Source organism: Pelodiscus sinensis, unplaced genomic scaffold (genome assembly GCF_049634645.1).
Source record: "Pelodiscus sinensis isolate JC-2024 unplaced genomic scaffold, ASM4963464v1 ctg223, whole genome shotgun sequence".
Classification (NCBI taxonomy): domain Eukaryota; kingdom Metazoa; phylum Chordata; order Testudines; family Trionychidae; genus Pelodiscus; species Pelodiscus sinensis.
Genome location: NW_027465875.1, coordinates 31,485 through 56,334, shown reverse-complemented (window position 1 = coordinate 56,334; position 24,850 = coordinate 31,485). Strand labels below are relative to the sequence as shown.

The 24,850-nt window shown below is 53.5% G+C and overlaps 1 long non-coding RNA gene across 1 annotated transcript; it reads left to right on the top strand.

The window, feature by feature from the left end:
• The first annotated feature begins 2,390 nt into the window (after window positions 1–2,390).
• Window positions 2,391–24,447, top strand: LOC142824212 (uncharacterized). The gene is made up of 18 exons (XR_012899154.1): window positions 2,391–3,298; window positions 3,595–3,686; window positions 5,479–5,608; window positions 5,913–6,769; window positions 7,070–7,926; window positions 8,227–9,083; window positions 9,380–9,471; window positions 11,264–11,393; window positions 11,698–12,554; window positions 12,855–13,711; window positions 14,012–14,161; window positions 14,732–14,861; window positions 15,126–16,394; window positions 18,357–18,494; window positions 21,706–21,769; window positions 21,869–21,966; window positions 22,370–23,265; window positions 23,802–24,447. It is a non-coding gene; the product is annotated as an uncharacterized LOC142824212 (long non-coding RNA).
• Window positions 24,448–24,850: the final 403 nt, after the last annotated feature.

The following is a 24,850-nucleotide window of genomic DNA, read 5'->3' as shown; positions in this document are numbered from 1 at the left end:
GTGGCAGCGGGAGGGGGTGGCCGACGGTGGGAGGGTGCGGTGCGATGGTGGGAGGAGAAGCGATGCCGCGTCCTTGCGGACTGAAACGCTAAGTTGTTTGTTTTTTCCCCTCTGCTGTGTTCGGTAGCGAGCGATAAGAAGTCAACCCTCCCGGTGTCCTCCCGTCTGGGGATGGAACGGAAACGAGAACAGCGAGCTCGGGAGCTTGGTCGAAGCGAGGTGAGAACCGTCCGGCTGGGAGCGGAGCAGCCATCGCTTACCGGGAGATAAGTGTCGGGTCTGGAAATCTCTTGGCTTACGGCCCACTCGGGTCTAGGAAGGGAAGTCACGTTTGCTTAGACAGCGAGTCCGAGCGGAGGTTCCCGAGGTGCTTCCTTGGTAGTGGGAGAAACAGGGCTCCCGTTTGTCAGGGGTGCTGGTTTCTCTGGAACACGGTGTCCTTCTCAGCAGACGCTTAGCTCGAGGAGGAAGACGCAAGGTGGTAAGGTTTCTGACTGCCTCTTATGTGTTTCTCTCTTGTGGCTCTCTCGTATTGGCCAATACGTTCTGTCTGTCTGTTTCTGTCTGTGTCTTTGTCCTTGCTCTGCTTCTGCCGTGTCCTTGTACAGCACACTTGCAGGCATTCCAGGTGAGCATCTTCAAGGGTTAAGGGCTCAGGAGCCAACGGGAATTCTGCAGGTACGCCAGTCGCGCAAGGGAGAGCGGTGGTGCGTCATGGCTGACTGACTCAGTGTTCTTGTAGAGGGCCCGAAACATAGGCGAGACGGGGGGAAAGGGCTAAAGGATAGTATTCCCACAGCCACAGACCTTAGTGAGTGAGAGCTCACGCTGGGCTTTTTCGGCCACCCTTGCAGAGGAATCAGTGCGTGGCCGTGGGCAGAGAAGAAATCGTCCGAGATGGACTTGAGCTGCCTGGACGTGATTCTCGGAACACGGGAAGGATCATCAGCGATCGGCCTTCCCATGGCTCTGTGTGAGTAAGAGGTGCGTGCTTTGAAATCTTCAAGCGTCCTGGCAGTATGTTTCTTCTGAGGCAGAGAGCTTTCTGCTGGGGCACGGAGCCTGGTGGCTTGGGGATTGGTGAAGGGGCGGTAGGCGGTTCAAGAGAGCGTGGATAGAGATTCAAAGCCTCCTTTCACTCCCCGTTCCTGTAGTGGCAACGGGAGGTGGTGGCCGACGGTGGGAGACTGCGGTGCGATGGTGGGAGGAGAAGCGATGCCGCGTCCTTGCGGACTGAAACGCTAAGTTGTTTGTTTGTTTTTTCCCCTCTGCTGTGTTCGGTAGCGAGCGATAAGAAGTCAACCCTCCCGGTGTCCTCCCATCTGGGGATGGAACGGAAACGAGAACAGGGAGCTCGGGAGCTTGGTCGAAGCGAGGCGAGAACCGTCCGGCTGGGAGCGGAGCAGCCATCGCTTACCGGGAGATAAGTGTCGGGTCTGGAAATCTCTTGGCTTACGGCCCACTCGGGTCTAGGAAGGGAAGTCACGTTTGCTTAGACAGCGAGTCCGAGCGGAGGTTCCCGAGGTGCTTCCTTGGTAGTGGGAGAAACAGGGCTCCCGTTTGTCAGGGGTGCTGGTTTCTCTGGAACACGGTGTCCTTCTCAGCAGACGCTTGGCTCGAGGAGGAAGACGCAAGGTGGTAAGGTTTCTGACTGCCTCTTATGTGTTTCTCTCTTGTGGCTCTCTCGTATTGGCCAATACGTTCTGTCTGTCTGTTTCTGTCTGTGTCTTTGTCCTTGCTCTGCTTCTGCCGTGTCCTTGTACAGCACACTTGCAGGCATTCCAGGTGAGCATCTTCAAGGGTTAAGGGCTCAGGAGCCAACGGGAATTCTGCAGGTACGCCAGTCGCGCAAGGGAGAGCGGTGGTGCGTCATGGCTGACTGACTCAGTGTTCTTGTAGAGGGCCCGATACATAGGCGAGACGGGGGGAAAGGGCTAAAGGATAGTATTCCCACAGCCACAGACCTTAGTGAGTGAGAGCTCACGCTGGGCTTTTTCGGCCACCCTTGCAGAGGAATCAGTGCGTGGCTGTGGGCAGAGAAGAAATCGTCCGAGATGGACTTGAGCTGCCTGGACGTGATTCTCGGAACACGGGAAGGATCATCAGTGATCGGCCTTCCCATGGCTCTGTGTGAGTAAGAGGTGCGTGCTTTGAAATCTTCAAGCGTCCTGGCAGTATGTTTCTTCTGAGGCAGAGAGCTTTCTGCTGGGGCACGGAGCCTGGTGGCTTGGGGATTGGTGAAGGGGCGGTAGGCGGTTCAAGAGAGTGTGGATAGAGATTCAAAGCCTCCTTTCACTCCCCGTTCCTGTAGTGGCAACGGGAGGTGGTGGCCGACGGTGGGAGACTGCGGTGCGATGGTGGGAGGAGAAGCGATGCCGCGTCCTTGCGGACTGAAACGCTAAGTTGTTTGTTTGTTTTTTCCCCTCTGCTGTGTTCGGTAGCGAGCGATAAGAAGTCAACCCTCCCGGTGTCCTCCCATCTGGGGATGGAACGGAAACGAGAACAGGGAGCTCGGGAGCTTGGTCGAAGCGAGGCGAGAACCGTCCGGCTGGGAGCGGAGCAGCCATCGCTTACCGGGAGATAAGTGTCGGGTGTGGAAATCTCTTGGCTTACGGCCCACTCGGGTCTAGGAAGGGAAGTCACGTTTGCTTAGACAGCGAGTCCCAGCGGAGGTTCCCGAGGTGCTTCCTTGGTAGTGGGAGAAACAGGGCTTCCGTTTGTCAGGGGTGCTGGTTTCTCTGAAACACGGTGTCCTTCTCAGCAGACGCTTGGCTCGAGGAGGAAGACGCAAGGTGGTAAGGTTTCTGACTGCCTCTTATGTGTTTCTCTCTTGTTGCTCTCTCGTATTGGCCAATACGTTCTGTCTGTCTGTTTCTGTCTGTGTCTTTGTCCTTGCTCTGCTTCTGCCGTGTCCTTGTACAGCACACTTGCAGGCATTCCAGGTGAGCATCTCCAAGGGTTAAGGGCTCAGGAGCCAACGGGAATTCTGCAGGTACGCCAGTCGCGCAAGGGAGAGCGGTAATGCGTCATGGCTGACTGACTCAGTGTTCTTGTAGAGGACCCGATACATAGGCGAGAGGGGGAGAAAGGGCTAAAGGATAGAATTCCCACAGCCACAGACCTTAGTGAGTGAGAGCTAACGCTGGGCTTTTTCGGCCACCCTTGCAGAGGAATCAGTGCGTGGCCGTGGGCGGAGAAGAAATCGTCCGAGATGGACTTGAGCTGCCTGGACGTGATTCTCGGAACACGGGAAGGGTCCTCAGCGTTCGGCCTTCCCATGGCTCTGTGTGAGTAAGAGGTGCGTGCTTTGAAATCTTCAAGCGTCCTGGCAGTATGTTTCTTCTGAGGCAGAGAGCTTTCTGCTGGGGCACGGAGCCTGGTGGCTTGGGGATTGGTGAAGGGGCGGTAGGCGGTTCAAGAGAGCGTGGATAGAGATTCAAAGCCTCCTTTCACTCCCCGTTCCTGTAGTGGCAGCGGGAGGGGGTGGCCGACGGTGGGAGGGTGCGGTGCGATGGTGGGAGGAGAAGCGATGCCGCGTCCTTGCGGACTGAAACGCTAAGTTGTTTGTTTTTTCCCCTCTGCTGTGTTCGGTAGCGAGCGATAAGAAGTCAACCCTCCCGGTGTCCTCCCGTCTGGGGATGGAACGGAAACGAGAACAGCGAGCTCGGGAGCTTGGTCGAAGCGAGGTGAGAACCGTCCGGCTGGGAGCGGAGCAGCCATCGCTTACCGGGAGATAAGTGTCGGGTCTGGAAATCTCTTGGCTTACGGCCCACTCGGGTCTAGGAAGGGAAGTCACGTTTGCTTAGACAGCGAGTCCGAGCGGAGGTTCCCGAGGTGCTTCCTTGGTAGTGGGAGAAACAGGGCTCCCGTTTGTCAGGGGTGCTGGTTTCTCTGGAACACGGTGTCCTTCTCAGCAGACGCTTAGCTCGAGGAGGAAGACGCAAGGTGGTAAGGTTTCTGACTGCCTCTTATGTGTTTCTCTCTTGTGGCTCTCTCGTATTGGCCAATACGTTCTGTCTGTCTGTTTCTGTCTGTGTCTTTGTCCTTGCTCTGCTTCTGCCGTGTCCTTGTACAGCACACTTGCAGGCATTCCAGGTGAGCATCTTCAAGGGTTAAGGGCTCAGGAGCCAACGGGAATTCTGCAGGTACGCCAGTCGCGCAAGGGAGAGCGGTGGTGCGTCATGGCTGACTGACTCAGTGTTCTTGTAGAGGGCCCGAAACATAGGCGAGACGGGGGGAAAGGGCTAAAGGATACTATTCCCACAGCCACAGACCTTAGTGAGTGAGAGCTCACGCTGGGCTTTTTCGGCCACCCTTGCAGAGGAATCAGTGCGTGGCCGTGGGCAGAGAAGAAATCGTCCGAGATGGACTTGAGCTGCCTGGACGTGATTCTCGGAACACGGGAAGGATCATCAGCGATCGGCCTTCCCATGGCTCTGTGTGAGTAAGAGGTGCGTGCTTTGAAATCTTCAAGCGTCCTGGCAGTATGTTTCTTCTGAGGCAGAGAGCTTTCTGCTGGGGCACGGAGCCTGGTGGCTTGGGGATTGGTGAAGGGGCGGTAGGCGGTTCAAGAGAGCGTGGATAGAGATTCAAAGCCTCCTTTCACTCCCCGTTCCTGTAGTGGCAACGGGAGGTGGTGGCCGATGGTGGGAGACTGCGGTGCGATGGTGGGAGGAGAAGCGATGCCGCGTCCTTGCGGACTGAAACGCTAAGTTGTTTGTTTGTTTTTTCCCCTCTGCTGTGTTCGGTAGCGAGCGATAAGAAGTCAACCCTCCCGGTGTCCTCCCGTCTGGGGATGGAACGGAAACGAGAACAGGGAGCTCGGGAGCTTGGTCGAAGCGAGGCGAGAACCGTCCGGCTGGGAGCGGAGCAGCCATCGCTTACCGGGAGATAAGTGTCGGGTCTGGAAATCTCTTGGCTTACGGCCCACTCGGGTCTAGGAAGGGAAGTCACGTTTGCTTAGACAGCGAGTCCGAGCGGAGGTTCCCGAGGTGCTTCCTTGGTAGTGGGAGAAACAGGGCTTCCGTTTGTCAGGGGTGCTGGTTTCTCTGAAACACGGTGTCCTTCTCAGCAGACGCTTGGCTCGAGGAGGAAGACGCAAGGTGGTAAGGTTTCTGACTGCCTCTTATCTGTTTCTCTCTTGTTGCTCTCTCGTATTGGCCAATACGTTCTGTCTGTCTGTTTCTGTCTGTGTCTTTGTCCTTGCTCTGCTTCTGCCGTGTCCTTGTACAGCACACTTGCAGGCATTCCAGGTGAGCATCTCCAAGGGTTAAGGGCTCAGGAGCCAACGGGAATTCTGCAGGTACGCCAGTCGCGCAAGGGAGAGCGGTGATGCATCATGGCTGACTGACTCAGTGTTCTTGTAGAGGGCCCGATACATAGGCGAGACGGTGGGAAAGGGCTAAAGGATAGAATTCCCACAGCCACAGACCTTAGTGAGTGAGAGCTAACGCTGGGCTTTTTCGGCCACCCTTGCAGAGGAATCAGTGCGTGGTCGTGGGCGGAGAAGATAGCGTCCGAGATGGACTTGAGCTGCCTGGACGTGATTCTCGGAACACGGGAAGGGTCCTCAGCGTTCGGCCTTCCCATGGCTCTGTGTGAGTAAGAGGTGCGTGCTTTGAAATCTTCAAGCGTCCTGGCAGTATGTTTCTTCTGAGGCAGAGAGCTTTCTGCTGGGGCACGGAGCCTGGTGGCTTGGGGATTGGTGAAGGGGCGGTAGGCGGTTCAAGAGAGCGTGGATAGAGATTCAAAGCCTCCTTTCACTCCCCGTTCCTGTAGTGGCAACGGGAGGTGGTGGCCGATGGTGGGAGACTGCGGTACGATGGTGGGAGGAGAAGCGATGCCGCGTCCCTGCGGACTGAAACGCTAACTTGTTTGTTTGTTTGTTTTTTCCCCTCTGCTGTGTTCGGTAGCGAGCGATAAGAAGTCAACCCTCCCGGTGTCCTCCCGTCTGGGGATGGAACGGAAACGAGAACAGGGAGCTCGGGAGCTTGGTCGAAGCGAGGCGAGAACCGTCCGGCTGGGAGAGGAGCAGCCATCGCGTACCGGGAGATAAGTGTCGGGTCTGGAAATCTCTTGGCTTACGGCCCACTTGGGTCTAGGAAGGGAAGTCACGTTTGCTTAGACAGCGAGTCCGAGCGGAGGTTCCCGAGGTGCTTACTTGGTAGTGGGAGAAACAGGGCTTCCGTTTGTCAGGGGTGCTGGTTTCTCTGAAACACGGTGTCCTTCTCAGCAGACGCTTGGCTCGAGGAGGAAGACGCAAGGTGGTAAGGTTTCTGACTGCCTCTTATGTGTTTCTCTCTTGTTGCTCTCTCGTATTGGCCAATACGTTCTGTCTGTCTGTTTCTGTCTGTGTCTTTGTCCTTGCTCTGCTTCTGCCGTGTCCTTGTACAGCACACTTGCAGGCATTCCAGGTGAGCATCTCCAAGGGTTAAGGGCTCAGGAGCCAATGGGAATTCTGCAGGTACGCCAGTCGCGCAAGGGAGAGCGGTGATGCGTCATGGCTGACTGACTCAGTGTTCTTGTAGAGGGCCCGATACATAGGCGAGACGGTGGGAAAGGGCTAAAGGATAGAATTCCCACAGCCACAGACCTTAGTGAGTGAGAGCTAACGCTGGGCTTTTTCGGCCACCCTTGCAGAGGAATCAGTGCGTGGCCGTGGGCGGAGAAGAAATCGTCCGAGATGGACTTGAGCTGCCTGGACGTGATTCTCGGAACACGGGAAGGGTGCTCAGCGTTCGGCCTTCCCATGGCTCTGTGTGAGTAAGAGGTGCGTGCTTTGAAATCTTCAAGCGTCCTGGCAGTATGTTTCTTCTGAGGCAGAGAGCTTTCTGCTGGGGCACGGAGCCTGGTGGCTTGGGGATTGGTGAAGGGGCAGTAGGCGGTTCAAGAGAGCGTGGATAGAGATTCAAAGCCTCCTTTCACTCCCCGTTCCTGTAGTGGCAGCGGGAGGGGGTGGCCGACGGTGGGACGCTGCGGTGCGATGGTGGGAGGAGAAGCGATGCCGCGTCCTTGCGGACTGAAACGCTAAGTTGTTTGTTTGTTTTTTCCCCTCTGCTGTGTTCGGTAGCGAGCGATAAGAAGTCAACCCTCCCGGTGTCCTCCCGTCTGGGGATGGAACGGAAACGAGAACAGCGAGCTCGGGAGCTTGGTCGAAGCGAGGCGAGAACCGTCCGGCTGGGAGCGGAGCAGCCATCGCTTACCGGGAGATAAGTGTCGGGTCTGGAAATCTCTTGGCTTACGGCCCACTCGGGTCTAGGAAGGGAAGTCACGTTTGCTTAGACAGCGAGTCCGAGCGGAGGTTCCCGAGGTGCTTCCTTGGTAGTGGGAGAAACAGGACTTCCGTTTGTCAGGGGTGCTGGTTTCTCTGGAACACGGTGTCCTTCTCAGCAGACGCTTGGCTCGAGGAGGAAGACGCAAGGTGGTAAGGTTTCTGACTGCCTCTTATCTGTTTCTTTCTTGTTGCTCTCTCGTATTGGCCAATACATTCTGTCTGTCTGTTTCTGTCTGTGTCTTTGTCCTTGCTCTGCTTCTGCCGTGTCCTTGTACAGCACACTTGCAGGCATTCCAGGTGAGCATCTCCAAGGGTTAAGGGCTCAGGAGCCAACGGGAATTCTGCAGGTACGCCAGTCGCGCAAGGGAGAGCGGTGGTGCGTCATGGCTGACTGACTCAGTGTTCTTGTAGAGGGCCCGATACATAGGCGAGACGGTGGGAAAGGGCTAAAGGATAGAATTCCCACAGCCACAGACCTTAGTGAGTGAGAGCTCACGCTGGGCTTTTTCGGCCACCCTTGCAGAGGAATCAGTGCGTGGCTGTGGGCGGAGAAGAATTCGTCCGAGATGGACTTGAGCTGCCTGGACGTGATTCTCGGAACACGGGAAGGATCATCAGCGATCGGCCTTCCCATGGCTCTGTGTGAGTAAGAGGTGCGTGCTTTGAAATCTTCAAGCGTCCTGGCAGTATGTTTCTTCTGAGGCAGAGAGCTTTCTGCTGGGGCACGGAGCCTGGTGGCTTGGGGATTGGTGAAGGGGCGGTAGGCGGTTCAAGAGAGCGTGGATAGAGATTCAAAGCCTCCTTTCACTCCCCGTTCCTGTAGTGGCAACGGGAGGTGGTGGCCGACGGTGGGAGACTGCGGTGCGATGGTGGGAGGAGAAGCGATGCCGCGTCCTTGCGGACTGAAACGCTAAGTTGTTTGTTTGTTTTTTCCCCTCTGCTGTGTTCGGTAGCGAGCGATAAGAAGTCAACCCTCCCGGTGTCCTCCCATCTGGGGATGGAACGGAAACGAGAACAGGGAGCTCGGGAGCTTGGTCGAAGCGAGGCGAGAACCGTCCGGCTGGGAGCGGAGCAGCCATCGCTTACCGGGAGATAAGTGTCGGGTGTGGAAATCTCTTGGCTTACGGCCCACTCGGGTCTAGGAAGGGAAGTCACGTTTGCTTAGACAGCGAGTCCCAGCGGAGGTTCCCGAGGTGCTTCCTTGGTAGTGGGAGAAACAGGGCTTCCGTTTGTCAGGGGTGCTGGTTTCTCTGAAACACGGTGTCCTTCTCAGCAGACGCTTGGCTCGAGGAGGAAGACGCAAGGTGGTAAGGTTTCTGACTGCCTCTTATGTGTTTCTCTCTTGTGGCTCTCTCGTATTGGCCAATACGTTCTGTCTGTCTGTTTCTGTCTGTGTCTTTGTCCTTGCTCTGCTTCTGCCGTGTCCTTGTACAGCACACTTGCAGGCATTCCAGGTGAGCATCTCCAAGGGTTAAGGGCTCAGGAGCCAACGGGAATTCTGCAGGTACGCCAGTCGCGCAAGGGAGAGCGGTAATGCGTCATGGCTGACTGACTCAGTGTTCTTGTAGAGGACCCGATACATAGGCGAGAGGGGGAGAAAGGGCTAAAGGATAGAATTCCCACAGCCACAGACCTTAGTGAGTGAGAGCTAACGCTGGGCTTTTTCGGCCACCCTTGCAGAGGAATCAGTGCGTGGCCGTGGGCGGAGAAGAAATCGTCCGAGATGGACTTGAGCTGCCTGGACGTGATTCTCGGAACACGGGAAGGGTCCTCAGCGTTCGGCCTTCCCATGGCTCTGTGTGAGTAAGAGGTGCGTGCTTTGAAATCTTCAAGCGTCCTGGCAGTATGTTTCTTCTGAGGCAGAGAGCTTTCTGCTGGGGCACGGAGCCTGGTGGCTTGGGGATTGGTGAAGGGGCGGTAGGCGGTTCAAGAGAGCGTGGATAGAGATTCAAAGCCTCCTTTCACTCCCCGTTCCTGTAGTGGCAGCGGGAGGGGGTGGCCGACGGTGGGAGGGTGCGGTGCGATGGTGGGAGGAGAAGCGATGCCGCGTCCTTGCGGACTGAAACGCTAAGTTGTTTGTTTTTTCCCCTCTGCTGTGTTCGGTAGCGAGCGATAAGAAGTCAACCCTCCCGGTGTCCTCCCGTCTGGGGATGGAACGGAAACGAGAACAGCGAGCTCGGGAGCTTGGTCGAAGCGAGGTGAGAACCGTCCGGCTGGGAGCGGAGCAGCCATCGCTTACCGGGAGATAAGTGTCGGGTCTGGAAATCTCTTGGCTTACGGCCCACTCGGGTCTAGGAAGGGAAGTCACGTTTGCTTAGACAGCGAGTCCGAGCGGAGGTTCCCGAGGTGCTTCCTTGGTAGTGGGAGAAACAGGGCTCCCGTTTGTCAGGGGTGCTGGTTTCTCTGGAACACGGTGTCCTTCTCAGCAGACGCTTAGCTCGAGGAGGAAGACGCAAGGTGGTAAGGTTTCTGACTGCCTCTTATGTGTTTCTCTCTTGTGGCTCTCTCGTATTGGCCAATACGTTCTGTCTGTCTGTTTCTGTCTGTGTCTTTGTCCTTGCTCTGCTTCTGCCGTGTCCTTGTACAGCACACTTGCAGGCATTCCAGGTGAGCATCTTCAAGGGTTAAGGGCTCAGGAGCCAACGGGAATTCTGCAGGTACGCCAGTCGCGCAAGGGAGAGCGGTGGTGCGTCATGGCTGACTGACTCAGTGTTCTTGTAGAGGGCCCGAAACATAGGCGAGACGGGGGGAAAGGGCTAAAGGATAGTATTCCCACAGCCACAGACCTTAGTGAGTGAGAGCTCACGCTGGGCTTTTTCGGCCACCCTTGCAGAGGAATCAGTGCGTGGCCGTGGGCAGAGAAGAAATCGTCCGAGATGGACTTGAGCTGCCTGGACGTGATTCTCGGAACACGGGAAGGATCATCAGCGATCGGCCTTCCCATGGCTCTGTGTGAGTAAGAGGTGCGTGCTTTGAAATCTTCAAGCGTCCTGGCAGTATGTTTCTTCTGAGGCAGAGAGCTTTCTGCTGGGGCACGGAGCCTGGTGGCTTGGGGATTGGTGAAGGGGCGGTAGGCGGTTCAAGAGAGCGTGGATAGAGATTCAAAGCCTCCTTTCACTCCCCGTTCCTGTAGTGGCAACGGGAGGTGGTGGCCGATGGTGGGAGACTGCGGTGCGATGGTGGGAGGAGAAGCGATGCCGCGTCCTTGCGGACTGAAACGCTAAGTTGTTTGTTTGTTTTTTCCCCTCTGCTGTGTTCGGTAGCGAGCGATAAGAAGTCAACCCTCCCGGTGTCCTCCCGTCTGGGGATGGAACGGAAACGAGAACAGGGAGCTCGGGAGCTTGGTCGAAGCGAGGCGAGAACCGTCCGGCTGGGAGCGGAGCAGCCATCGCTTACCGGGAGATAAGTGTCGGGTCTGGAAATCTCTTGGCTTACGGCCCACTCGGGTCTAGGAAGGGAAGTCACGTTTGCTTAGACAGCGAGTCCGAGCGGAGGTTCCCGAGGTGCTTCCTTGGTAGTGGGAGAAACAGGGCTTCCGTTTGTCAGGGGTGCTGGTTTCTCTGAAACACGGTGTCCTTCTCAGCAGACGCTTGGCTCGAGGAGGAAGACGCAAGGTGGTAAGGTTTCTGACTGCCTCTTATCTGTTTCTCTCTTGTTGCTCTCTCGTATTGGCCAATACGTTCTGTCTGTCTGTTTCTGTCTGTGTCTTTGTCCTTGCTCTGCTTCTGCCGTGTCCTTGTACAGCACACTTGCAGGCATTCCAGGTGAGCATCTCCAAGGGTTAAGGGCTCAGGAGCCAACGGGAATTCTGCAGGTACGCCAGTCGCGCAAGGGAGAGCGGTGATGCATCATGGCTGACTGACTCAGTGTTCTTGTAGAGGGCCCGATACATAGGCGAGACGGTGGGAAAGGGCTAAAGGATAGAATTCCCACAGCCACAGACCTTAGTGAGTGAGAGCTAACGCTGGGCTTTTTCGGCCACCCTTGCAGAGGAATCAGTGCGTGGTCGTGGGCGGAGAAGATAGCGTCCGAGATGGACTTGAGCTGCCTGGACGTGATTCTCGGAACACGGGAAGGGTCCTCAGCGTTCGGCCTTCCCATGGCTCTGTGTGAGTAAGAGGTGCGTGCTTTGAAATCTTCAAGCGTCCTGGCAGTATGTTTCTTCTGAGGCAGAGAGCTTTCTGCTGGGGCACGGAGCCTGGTGGCTTGGGGATTGGTGAAGGGGCGGTAGGCGGTTCAAGAGAGCGTGGATAGAGATTCAAAGCCTCCTTTCACTCCCCGTTCCTGTAGTGGCAACGGGAGGTGGTGGCCGATGGTGGGAGACTGCGGTACGATGGTGGGAGGAGAAGCGATGCCGCGTCCCTGCGGACTGAAACGCTAACTTGTTTGTTTGTTTGTTTTTTCCCCTCTGCTGTGTTCGGTAGCGAGCGATAAGAAGTCAACCCTCCCGGTGTCCTCCCGTCTGGGGATGGAACGGAAACGAGAACAGGGAGCTCGGGAGCTTGGTCGAAGCGAGGCGAGAACCGTCCGGCTGGGAGAGGAGCAGCCATCGCGTACCGGGAGATAAGTGTCGGGTCTGGAAATCTCTTGGCTTACGGCCCACTTGGGTCTAGGAAGGGAAGTCACGTTTGCTTAGACAGCGAGTCCGAGCGGAGGTTCCCGAGGTGCTTACTTGGTAGTGGGAGAAACAGGGCTTCCGTTTGTCAGGGGTGCTGGTTTCTCTGAAACACGGTGTCCTTCTCAGCAGACGCTTGGCTCGAGGAGGAAGACGCAAGGTGGTAAGGTTTCTGACTGCCTCTTATGTGTTTCTCTCTTGTTGCTCTCTCGTATTGGCCAATACGTTCTGTCTGTCTGTTTCTGTCTGTGTCTTTGTCCTTGCTCTGCTTCTGCCGTGTCCTTGTACAGCACACTTGCAGGCATTCCAGGTGAGCATCTCCAAGGGTTAAGGGCTCAGGAGCCAATGGGAATTCTGCAGGTACGCCAGTCGCGCAAGGGAGAGCGGTGATGCGTCATGGCTGACTGACTCAGTGTTCTTGTAGAGGGCCCGATACATAGGCGAGACGGTGGGAAAGGGCTAAAGGATAGAATTCCCACAGCCACAGACCTTAGTGAGTGAGAGCTAACGCTGGGCTTTTTCGGCCACCCTTGCAGAGGAATCAGTGCGTGGCCGTGGGCGGAGAAGAAATCGTCCGAGATGGACTTGAGCTGCCTGGACGTGATTCTCGGAACACGGGAAGGGTGCTCAGCGTTCGGCCTTCCCATGGCTCTGTGTGAGTAAGAGGTGCGTGCTTTGAAATCTTCAAGCGTCCTGGCAGTATGTTTCTTCTGAGGCAGAGAGCTTTCTGCTGGGGCACGGAGCCTGGTGGCTTGGGGATTGGTGAAGGGGCAGTAGGCGGTTCAAGAGAGCGTGGATAGAGATTCAAAGCCTCCTTTCACTCCCCGTTCCTGTAGTGGCAGCGGGAGGGGGTGGCCGACGGTGGGACGCTGCGGTGCGATGGTGGGAGGAGAAGCGATGCCGCGTCCTTGCGGACTGAAACGCTAAGTTGTTTGTTTGTTTTTTCCCCTCTGCTGTGTTCGGTAGCGAGCGATAAGAAGTCAACCCTCCCGGTGTCCTCCCGTCTGGGGATGGAACGGAAACGAGAACAGCGAGCTCGGGAGCTTGGTCGAAGCGAGGCGAGAACCGTCCGGCTGGGAGCGGAGCAGCCATCGCTTACCGGGAGATAAGTGTCGGGTCTGGAAATCTCTTGGCTTACGGCCCACTCGGGTCTAGGAAGGGAAGTCACGTTTGCTTAGACAGCGAGTCCGAGCGGAGGTTCCCGAGGTGCTTCCTTGGTAGTGGGAGAAACAGGACTTCCGTTTGTCAGGGGTGCTGGTTTCTCTGGAACACGGTGTCCTTCTCAGCAGACGCTTGGCTCGAGGAGGAAGACGCAAGGTGGTAAGGTTTCTGACTGCCTCTTATCTGTTTCTTTCTTGTTGCTCTCTCGTATTGGCCAATACATTCTGTCTGTCTGTTTCTGTCTGTGTCTTTGTCCTTGCTCTGCTTCTGCCGTGTCCTTGTACAGCACACTTGCAGGCATTCCAGGTGAGCATCTCCAAGGGTTAAGGGCTCAGGAGCCAACGGGAATTCTGCAGGTACGCCAGTCGCGCAAGGGAGAGCGGTGGTGCGTCATGGCTGACTGACTCAGTGTTCTTGTAGAGGGCCCGATACATAGGCGAGACGGTGGGAAAGGGCTAAAGGATAGAATTCCCACAGCCACAGACCTTAGTGAGTGAGAGCTCACGCTGGGCTTTTTCGGCCACCCTTGCAGAGGAATCAGTGCGTGGCTGTGGGCGGAGAAGAATTCGTCCGAGATGGACTTGAGCTGCCTGGACGTGATTCTCGGAACACGGGAAGGATCATCAGCGGTCGGCCTTCCCATGGCTCTGTGTGAGTAAGAGGTGCGTGCTTTGAAATCTTCAAGCGTCCTGGCAGTATGTTTCTTCTGAGGCAGAGAGCTTTCTGCTGGGGCACGGAGCCTGGTGGCTTGGGGATTGGTGAAGGGGCGGTAGGCGGTTCAAGAGAGCGTGGATAGAGATTCAAAGCCTCCTTTCACTCCCCGTTCCTGTAGTGGCAACGGGAGGTGGTGGCCGACGGTGGGAGACTGCGGTGCGATGGTGGGAGGAGAAGCGATGCCGCGTCCTTGCGGACTGAAACGCTAAGTTGTTTGTTTGTTTTTTCCCCTCTGCTGTGTTCGGTAGCGAGCGATAAGAAGTCAACCCTCCCGGTGTCCTCCCATCTGGGGATGGAACGGAAACGAGAACAGGGAGCTCGGGAGCTTGGTCGAAGCGAGGCGAGAACCGTCCGGCTGGGAGCGGAGCAGCCATCGCTTACCGGGAGATAAGTGTCGGGTCTGGAAATCTCTTGGCTTACGGCCCACTCGGGTCTAGGAAGGGAAGTCACGTTTGCTTAGACAGCGAGTCCCAGCGGAGGTTCCCGAGGTGCTTCCTTGGTAGTGGGAGAAACAGGGCTCCCGTTTGTCAGGGGTGCTGGTTTCTCTGGAACACGGTGTCCTTCTCAGCAGACGCTTGGCTCGAGGAGGAAGACGCAAGGTGGTAAGGTTTCTGACTGCCTCTTATGTGTTTCTCTCTTGTGGCTCTCTCCTATTGGCCAATACGTTCTGTCTGTCTGTTTCTGTCTGTGTCTTTGTCCTTGCTCTGCTTCTGCCGTGTCCTTGTACAGCACACTTGCAGGCATTCCAGGTGAGCATCTTCAAGGGCTCAGGAGCCAACGGGAATTCTGCAGGTACGCCAGTCGCGCAAGGGAGAGCGGTGGTGCGTCATGGCTGACTGACTCAGTGTTCTTGTAGAGGGCCCGATACATAGGCGAGACGGGGGGAAAGGGCTAAAGGATAGTATTCCCACAGCCACAGACCTTAGTGAGTGAGAGCTCACGCTGGGCTTTTTCGGCCACCCTTGCAGAGGAATCAGTGCGTGGCCGTGGGCTGAGAAGATAGCGTCCGAGATGGACTTGAGCTGCCTGGACGTGATTCTCGGAACACGTGAAGGGTCCTCAGCGTTCGGCCTTCCCATGGCTCTGTGTGAGTAAGAGGTGCGTGCTTTGAAATCTTCAAGCGTCCTGGCAGTATGTTTCTTCTGAGGCAGAGAGCTTCCTGCTGGGGCACGGAGCCTGGTGAAGGGGGGGTAGGCGGTTCAGCAGAGCGTGGATAGAGATTCAAGGCCTCCGTTCTCTCCACGTTCCTGGAGTGGCAGCGGGAGGGGGTGGCCGATGGTGGGAGGAGAAGCGATGCTGCGTCCTTGCGGACTGAAAAGTTAAGTTGTTTGTTTGTTTTTTCCCCTCTGCTCTGTTCGGTAGCGAGCGATAAGAAGTCCACCCTTCTGGTGTCCTCCCGTCTGGGGATGGAACGGAAACGAGAACAGCGAGCTCGGGAGCTTGGTCGAAGCGAGGCGAGAACCGTCCGGCTGGGAGCGGAGCAGCCATCGCTGACAGGGAGATAAGTGTCGGGTCTGGAAATCTCTCGGCTTATGGCCCACTCGGGTCTAGGAAGGGATGTCATGTTCGCTTAGACAGCGAGTCCGAACGGAGGTTCCACTCCGTCAGTACATTTCAACTTCCCCCTCACACAACGTGCACCCCCACCAGTGCTCTTCCCTATCCCATACCCCGTATTCCTGGTGTCCGTCAGTTTCCCTTCTTCTCTCCACACACTCAGAGCAACCTGCACCCTCAGAGCATCCCTCCATTCATGTTTCCATCAGCCCCTCTTTTTCCTCCCTAGAACACTCCCCATCCCACACTCTATCCCTATCCCTACCTTTCCCCCATCTATAGGACCCTTCAGCCCTGTTTCTTCCCTTCCCAACCCACAGTCCCATCCCACCTGCCATGTGACCCCCATCACTACCTTCCCCCCAGCCCTCCTTCCGCAGGTAAGGACTCCCTCAACCACTCTCCTCTTCCTCCTCAACAAGCCCCCATCCCATGCCATCCCACACTCCAGACCCTTCCAATCCATACTCCCATCCATTGGGTCCCACCTCCCTTCTCTTCCTTTCTACACCCACATTCCATGGCAACCTGCACTCCTAACGCTGCCCTTACTCCATCCATGCCTACACCAATACACGGTATGCGTGCTTTATTTTGTTTTGATAAACAACAGCAATCTCTCAACTGCAAAAGCTAGATTTTAATAAAACAAATGTAGTTTGTGTAATTTCTAACAGCAGGAGGGGAGCGGGAGAAGTTGTGCGTATGTTACTCCTCATTGAGGGGATGGGCAAACGTATGAGCTTACATTGTAGTGATTTCTCTCCCTCGTCAGATAATATTATTTTGGGTGTACTTTCCGGAGGGGAACTGCAATTGAGTGCTGGACGATTTTCTAGCTAAGCCTTACCGTAGAGAGCTGTTTGCAGACTCTGTTTTTCTACACTTGGTGCGTCCCAACCTGCGCGGGCTCCCAGAGGCCAGAGAGCCTAAGTCAGCAAAACAGGGAGAGGCAGGCAAGGCTAGTGGAGCAAGTAGTCTCAGTGAAATCCCAGCACATCCGGTGGCATCCCAGAAGGAGGACCAAACCCATCAGAAGCTGGGCCTTTGAGAAAAGGTCTCTCCATGTACTGGGTAAGCTTGGAGGCCTCTCAAGGCGTACCTGCTCCCGGCAGCGCACTTAGTCCGTTACAGAAATGCTAACAGTGACAGTCGGTGAATGGGACGTTAGCGTATAGTCGTGTATACGATTAACTGATAAGCCTGGGCTTATCGGTTAATCCTGACAACTACACACGCTTCCCTCCCCCTTGCTGTCTCTAATACAGAGTCAGCAAGGGCTGGGGGGAGGTGAGAGCCTGTGCACGTGGGGAGCTGGCTTTTAAGTCATCGCCCCTGAAGCACCAGATCCCGCGGAGCTACGTGCTCCGTATCCATCGGTGCACTTCTGATACTGATAAGAACATAAGAATGGCTATACTGGGTCAGACCAAAAGGCCATCTAGCCCAGTAGCCTGTCTGCCAACAGTGGCCAGTGCCAGATGCCCCAGAGGGGGTGGACCGAAGACAATGATCAAGCAATTTGTCTCCTGCTATCCATCTCCAGCCTTTGACAAAGAGAGGCCAGGGGCACCATTTCTTCCTTCCCCCAGGCTAATAGCCTTTTATGGACGTAACCTCCATGAATTTATCTAGTTTTTTTTTAAAACTCTGTTATAGTCCTAGCCTTCACAGCATCCTCTGGCAAGGAATTCCACAGGTTGACTATGTGCTGTGAGAAGAACTACTTTCGCTTATTAGTTTTAAGCCTGCTACCCATTCATTTCATTTGGGGTCCTCTAGTTCTTATATTATGGGAACAAGTAACGAACTTTTCTATATTCACCTTCTCCACACCACTCATGATTTTATAGACCTCTGTCATATCCCCCTCAGTCTCCTCTTTTCTAAGCTGAAAAGTCCTAGTCTCTTTAGCCTCTCTTCATATGCGACCTGTTCCAAACCCCTAATCATTGTAGTTGCCCTTTTCTGAACCCTTTCCAAAGCCAAAATATCTTTTTTGAGGTGAGGAGACCACATCTGTACACAGTACTGAAGATATGGCGTACCATAGTTTTATACTTCATTTTAGTTGCCCTTTTCTGAACCTTTTCTAATGCCAAAGTACAGTATCTTTTTTGAGGTGAGGAGACCACATATAGTACGCCCACATCTTGAACACTTTGTACAGAAGTTTTATATAGGGGCATTAAGATAGTCTTCATCTTATTTTCTATCCCTTTTTTAATAATTACTAGCATCCTATTTGCTTTTTTGACTGCATACTGCATTTTCAGAGAACTATCCACGATAACTCCAAGATATCTTTCCTGATTAGTTGTAGCTAAATTAGCCCTCATCATATGGTATGTATAGTTGGGGTTATTTTTTCCAATGTGCGTTACTTTATACTTATCCACATCAATTTTCATTTGCTATTTTGTTGCCCAATCACTACATTTGGTGAGATATTTTTGAAGTTAAACAGTTACACAATTGCTTTTGTCCTTAAGTCCGAGCAGTGGGTGGTAGGGAGTGGCCTCAAAGGAAGAGGAAAGCAGAGGCTGTGGTCTTTTGTCTGGGTGTCACGTTAGTGGATTTTAAGGGGAGCAGCCAGATCACTGCTGCACCAATTGGGGGGAGGTGTTTGCCCCAAAGTCTATACAAAGGGGGCCATGCGAGATGTCAAATGAAAGTCATGTTCTACTGATTCTGTATATGCTACTCATGTACTTGTATGATATCTGTGTGTGGAGTTATGAATATGGAGTCTGTGCTGATATTGGCCTGCACTGCCTGTTGTAAAGGAGGATTGTCCGTTGAATGAGTATGCTAATTAGCACTGGTCCAGGGATAATGGCTCTCAAGGTGCCCAATACACACCTGAGGACTGTGTCTGGGAACATGCAACCCAGCCAGGGCAAAATGGCTGCTGACATATGAAACAGAGCTAAGTCATTCGACCATGTGACCTGCTCCACTTGGAAGGTACCGGGGAGATATACAAGTGCCATGAGGCGGACTCCATCTTGTCTTCAATTCTGCTACTGATCCTAGATGCAGCCTTGCAAGGAACAGAGAGCCGAGGAGGATTGCTGACCCATCCTGACATAGGATGAACACCAGAGACCTTTAAGATAGCAGTTATAACATCTCTGCTGAGAGCCTGCATCGAGAACTCGGTGACTGGTGCATGTAATGTATTTGCCTTAACAACCTTACTCTCATGCTTTTCTTTCTTCTATTAATAAACCTTTAGATTTCAGATTCTAAAGGATTGGCCCAGCGTGATCTTGTGGGTAAGATCCAGAGTGTAAAGTGACCGGGGATTTGTGGCTGGTTCTTTGGGACCAGAAAGACCCGTTCGGGGAAGGTGAGATTGGGTTCTACAACCCCCTCACCTGTGTGCAGGCCCGGGGCTAATTGTGGTACAGGGAGAGCTGGGGTGTCTGAGGGGTTTTGCTCGTGAGGCTTCTGGCTGGCCAGATTGGCAGCTAAAGCACTCAGTGTGACCGGTTTATGGCCTATTTGGGAAAGGCTTCCAGTCTGGGGCTGTAAGGAGCCCCGAGTTTTGAGCAATTCGCCCTGAGCGGACGCCCTCAGCTGTGCCAAGACCTGGCCCGGTCCGTCACAGCCACCTCCCAGCTCACCTCAACCCTCACCCTACCTTCTCCCCATTCATCTTTCAACACATAAGGACCCCCTCACCCGCCCTCCTCTTCCTCCCTAACGGCCCCCAGCCCAACACGCTCTTGATCCTTCCAGTCCACCCGTCCATCCAGTGGATCCCTCAACCCCTCCTTTCTCTTCCTTTTAACACCCCCAGCCCATGGCAATGTGCACTCCTAACCCTGCCCTTTCTCCACCCATAAGGCCAAGGGCACCATTGTTTGAGGGGGGTAGGTGCCCTTGGTCCTATGGGTGTAGAATTGGGTAGAGAAATGGGGTAGGAGGGCAGTAGCCCCCCTCCTGAGTTTGAAACCCTGGATTTCATACATGAGGTGTGCTTAAAGCCCATGTCCTAACTCCAGAGGCAGTTCTTAAATGCAACAGAGTTTGAGCTGATGCGGCTTTGCCTTTGGGGCATGGACTTTATTATGCTTAAATCACCCCGCCCCTCTCGTTCTTTATAACAAATGGACGGACATTCAAGCAGTTGAAGTATTGTTAGATCCTCATAAAAACATTGCTGGGTACTCCCCGTAAAAGATGGGGGGGGGGGGTAACCCACTGTGGCACAACAAATGCAGGAGCAGGGGCCTGCAAAAGTACCCCAAAACCTGATCTCTCCAGGCTTTGGTACAAAAACTTCCCCCCAAAATCCTAAAACCCAAATTTTAGGGAATATCCACTGCCATCACCCAAGTAGTCCAAGAAAACTAGGGATGAGATCACTTGGAAAACCTCCTCCCTAAAACCTCAGGGGTACCTCAAGCTCTTTTTCCCCTCAGAGCTTGAAAAAGAAAAGAGAAAAACAAGCTGCAGTCTGTGTTAGCTGACTCCCAGCCAGTCAGACAGAGTGCTTACAGATAAAACTAGGACACCAAAATAAAAAGTTTGTTTTCTTTTCTAATTAACCTGCTATAGGTTTATTATCAAAACAATACTACCATTGCAAGTATAGTTAAGGTAGCTAGATGGCAAGGGCCACCAATTTGTATACTCAGAGGCTGTGTCTATACTGGCCACTTATTCCGGAAAATCAGCCGCTTTTCCGGAATAACTTGCCAGCTGTCTACACTGGCCGCTTGCTTTTCCGGAAAAGCACTGACGATCTCATGTAAGATTGTCAGTGTTCTTGCGGAAAACTATGCTGCTCCCATTTGGGCAAAAGTCCTTTTGCGCAAAACTTTTGCGCAAAAGGGCCAGTATAGACAGCTCAGCTTTGTTTTCCGCAAAAAGCCCCGATCGCGAAAATGGCGATCAGGGCTTTTTTGCGGAAAAGCACGTCTAGATTGGCATGGATGCTTTTCCGCAAAAAACGCTTTTGCGAAAAAGCGTCCGTGCCAATCTAGACGCGCTTTTCCGAAAATGCTTTTAACGGAAAACTTTTCCGTTAAAACCATTTCTGGAAAATCATGCCAGTCTAGATGTAGCCAGAGACAATTCTGTGGGTTAGAAAGCTTCAAAGAGGAAAAAAAACCACTTTTAACATCAATTTGAAATTCCTAAACCATAAAACAATTAAAAACCTGATAGATTAATTAAACTTTGCCCTACTTACATATTGTGAAAAGACTTTTCTTAGAGAGAGCGAGACAACCTCGCAGCTCCCTGTTACCTGGAAGAACCCACTCTGCCTCAGACAGAGGAGGAAAAAGTTAAAAATTGCTTTGTTCCCAGTTTGAAATCCCTACCTGCATTGTTATTGGCTGACCAAATATCTGGCTAGGATAACCCCTTAACCACGAGGACTGACCAGCAGCCTGGTGGCTATGACGGGGAGAGTAGGAATGAGTGTTATGCTTTTGGGATCTGCATTTGGACCACTGCTATTAAACGTCTCACAAATGTTCTTGAAAAAGGAGAGACTAAAGGGATAAATAGTGACTAAATCAAAGTTGATAGGCACTTCCCCATTCCTCCTTTGAAAAGTACAAGAGCCCAGCAGGGACTCTTGTGCATTTCAAAGTAGTGGGGCTTGGGTTCAGCTGGGGACTCTGAGTCCCCCACTGATCCCAGGCTCCATGCCGTGCTGCATGCCATGAGGAGCCCCAGGTCATGCCGTGTGGAACCTGGGGCCAGCTGGGGAAATGCTATGCAGAGCTGGGGATCAGCTGGGGAGTTCTCAGCTGACCCCGGGGTCCATGGCTGCCCCTTTAAACGTGTGGAGGTGGCTTTTCAAAGGGGCAGCTGCCGCAGAGCTGATCCCCAGCTCAGCCATGCAGTGCTGCCACTTAGAAAGCTGGGGCAGGGGGGAAGGAGTACTTCAATCTCAGAGAGGCAGCAAGGTGTGGGGAATCGACTAGCTGACTAGTCAACAGACAACTATCCCATAAGCATTTGCTTATGGGGATAGACTCGTCTTTAACATCCCTAATCCAAAGCTGGTAGGAATGAGTTAAAAAGGGGTCTCACAAAACTGGACGTTTGGGCAACACAAGAGCATATGAATCCGTGTTAGCCAACACAACAGAAAAAAGAGAGGAAGCGGCATGTGAGGTGTGTTTGCATTCTTACTGGCTTGGACTCAAGCGCATGGAAGATGAGTGTGTCTCTTGGCATAATCCTGATGTCAGTGGGGAGCTACAGCCAACTGACCCATTGGTGTTCAGTCTGTGTCTTGTAGCGGAACAGCCATGTTGTAGAAAGGGTTGGAGAGAGAGGCAGGTACTGGACGGTCTCATGCAGCTGTAGCATTTTTGGCAGTGATACTTCTTCCATGGGTTATTTGCTGTTCTTGCAGAGGCCTGCTGTAGGCAATCGGAGCCACTCTGGAGATCCAGCTAGATGAGGGGCATCTGCCTGAAGTGAGTCTGAGTCACCTGTTGTTCCTATTGACAGTGGAGCTGAGGAGCTCTCTCGTGACGGTGTAGGAGCTGGTGTATGTTTTGTGAAATTATCTTCAGCCAGTGTCTGTGCAGCGAGGTGCCTCCTTGCGAGTAGAGAGATGCTTGTGATTTCCATGGGACGGATCCTGGGGAAGGCAGAGCTCTGCCTGTGGCTGGTAATTGTCTGGGATTGTCCTTTCCTCTCCGTAAGTAGCTGCACGTGGGTCGCTGCCCTTCAAATACAGCGATGTGGAGGGAGGGACGACAAACTACAGAGCATCTGTCCGTGTAATCACTGGACATCATCACATTGTTCTCCAGTTGCTTGCTCAATCATCACGTCGCTCAGAGGACCAGAGTATTCTGGGTAGGGTGTGGGTATAGTGGACTGAGGGTGTGGTGAAGTGGAGATGGTCATAGTTTCTTATAAATTATGAGCATTTTAGGACCTGGATAGGCTGGAGAGGAATAAAGAAGGGGTCTCCAGTGACCAGCAGTTAGGTGATGCACATGTTTATGTCTGTGTTTTGACCACTAGTGGTGGTCGAGTTTACAAGTCTCCTCTCATTCTCTTTTCAGTTCTCAGTGGCATTGGATTCATGAAAGAATGGCTGACTTGTGGCAGAGACTAAAGCCTTGAGCCCATCACTAGGGCTGGAAGCCAGCTAGCGCAATGCAGACTAAGAGCAAATGGAAATTTGCAGTTTTCCTTCAGTACTTAGTTAGGCAGTTATACCTTGAATCTTTTAAAATTATTTTGAACAATGTCTACACTGCACACTTATGTCAGAATAAGCTACCTACTTTGAAATAGAACATCCAAACTACAGGGAAGCCTTGAAATTAGTCTGAGTCAGGCTCCCCTAATGTTGACGTACTACATTGATTTAGAGTCTCAGGAAGCACTGGGAAGTAATTACTTTGAATGACTCTGGGGAGTAGTTATTTCTAAATAAGAACAGCTGAGCATATATACTGAAGACATTTCAAAATAACAATTTCTACATGAGGGTTATTCCTCATCACAAACAGGAGTCATTAGCCTGTTATTTCATAACTCCTAACTGCCTAGCGTAAAAATGCTGCAACAGAGCAACAGTGACACTCGATGGCCACTTTTGGCAATGCATGCACAATTCTGTAATGGAGCAACTCTGACACTCGGGGTGTGTCTAGACTACAGGGATTGTTCGAAAAATCTGTACCTGCGTCTAGACAGCCGCCGCGTTCTGTCGACAGTAAATCAACAGAATGCGGCGGTTTTGTTGACAGCGGTAAATCTCATTTTACGTTTTACGAGGAATAACACTATTTTTGACAGAGATCTGTCAAAAAAAGGGAAGTGTGGATGCGGGGAAGATTTTTTGTCGAAAATAAAGGCCTCCGGGTAGAAGCCCTGGTGGACACTCCTGCCAGACCTTTCATCTCTATTGTTCCTGCCCAGACAACTTTGGGCACCGGGGAGGGAACATCAGGTGAGTGCTGTGAGGGTCCATCACACACAGGGCAGGGGAGGCGGGAGCAAAGTGGATGATGCAGTACTGTGACATGTCATGCTGATCACATCCTGGAGGGAGGGGGACACACACATGGCTGACCTCAGGGAGGGACGTCTGACCTCAGGGAGGGATGTCTTACCCCTGCACCCGCATGGCTGCGAGGAACCACCTGCTCCTACAGACACTGATGCCAGGTACAGGCAGGGGTTTGGGACCCTGGGAATTGCCACACAGCTTCAGGCTTCTTAGCAACCTGTGGGAACCCCAACTGTAGCCTGGCACTTGTCTGTGCTGCTTGGCCATGGGGAGGGGGGCAGGATGGTGGCCTGCACACTGTCTGGGCTTCAGGGAGGCTGTGGCTGCTGCTCAGGGCATACCACTCCTTGCTGAGACTACATGAGCATCTGCTGATCCTAGAGGACAGGCACTGACTGCTGAGGAGGGCATGCTGTCTCTCGGAAAGTGTGAGCATGCATGACTGATGACTTTTCCCTCTTGTCCTCCACATCCAGCCCAGCTGTCCAGGAGGGTGGGGGGGCCACACCTCTCCCACCTCCCAGACGGCTGCAGGGAACCCATCGGCACTGGCGCACGTATTTGGACCTGGTGCGCCAGCACATCTCGGCCCTGCAAGGGATGCAGGAGACCTGTAATCAGAGGATGCAGGCAGAGACAGAGAGGTGCAGTCGCTTGCTGGACGAGTTTGTGCAGCAGCTGTGGGAGAAAAACTCCAATTGTGTCTAAGGAGGGACTGTGCAGGAAATCAAAACTCTCTAACAGAAAACTACTGTAAGGGTTAAAAGTTTTCCAGGCCTCTCTCCCTGTAACAGAGAGAAATCATCTTAACTCTAATCAAGACCCTTACAATGCCTATCTTAACTTCATGGAGACTCCTAGTCTGTCACAAATTGTCGTGTAAACTCTTATCTTTGTCACAGTTTGCCTTGTAGACTCCTCCCTCAGGTTCTCATGTGCCTTTGTACTGTAAAACTTACTTCTAGCACAGCTGGTGTGAACAGAAATGTCTTAGAGTACTTCTGCTGAGACTTTGATATGTTAAAGAAAACAATCAACAACTAAACTGTCTGAACACACTGTATAAAGGATCCCGGAAACTCTCTCTCAGGGCTGCTGCTGCTCTCACTCTAGTAGCTGTCAGCCTGCATGCATAATAAAATTTTCCTTTTGGATTTCTCTCCTGCCTCACTGCTTTGACCTCCAGCCTCGGACCCTTCTGGGGACTCTGTACCCCAGGGGAGCGAGATTTCCTCAACACAGCGCACTGCTATTTGCACTGCTATCCGGGAGGCCATAGCCTTCCCCGGTCCTGTGTCTGTTCCCGCTCCTCCTGCTCAGCCTGCCCTCCCCCCCCCCACCAGCTCCCCCACCCCTCCCCTCACCCTCCGACGCTCCTTCACCCGCTGCCATCCCAGACTCAGGTACAGCCGCACCTCCTGCCCAGCCCCAGCCCGCACGCGCAGCCATCTCCAAGCAGGCCTCCGCAGCGAGGGTGGCAGGGGCTCGTCATCCAGGTGGCACCCTCAGCCCTGAGCCTCCCCCC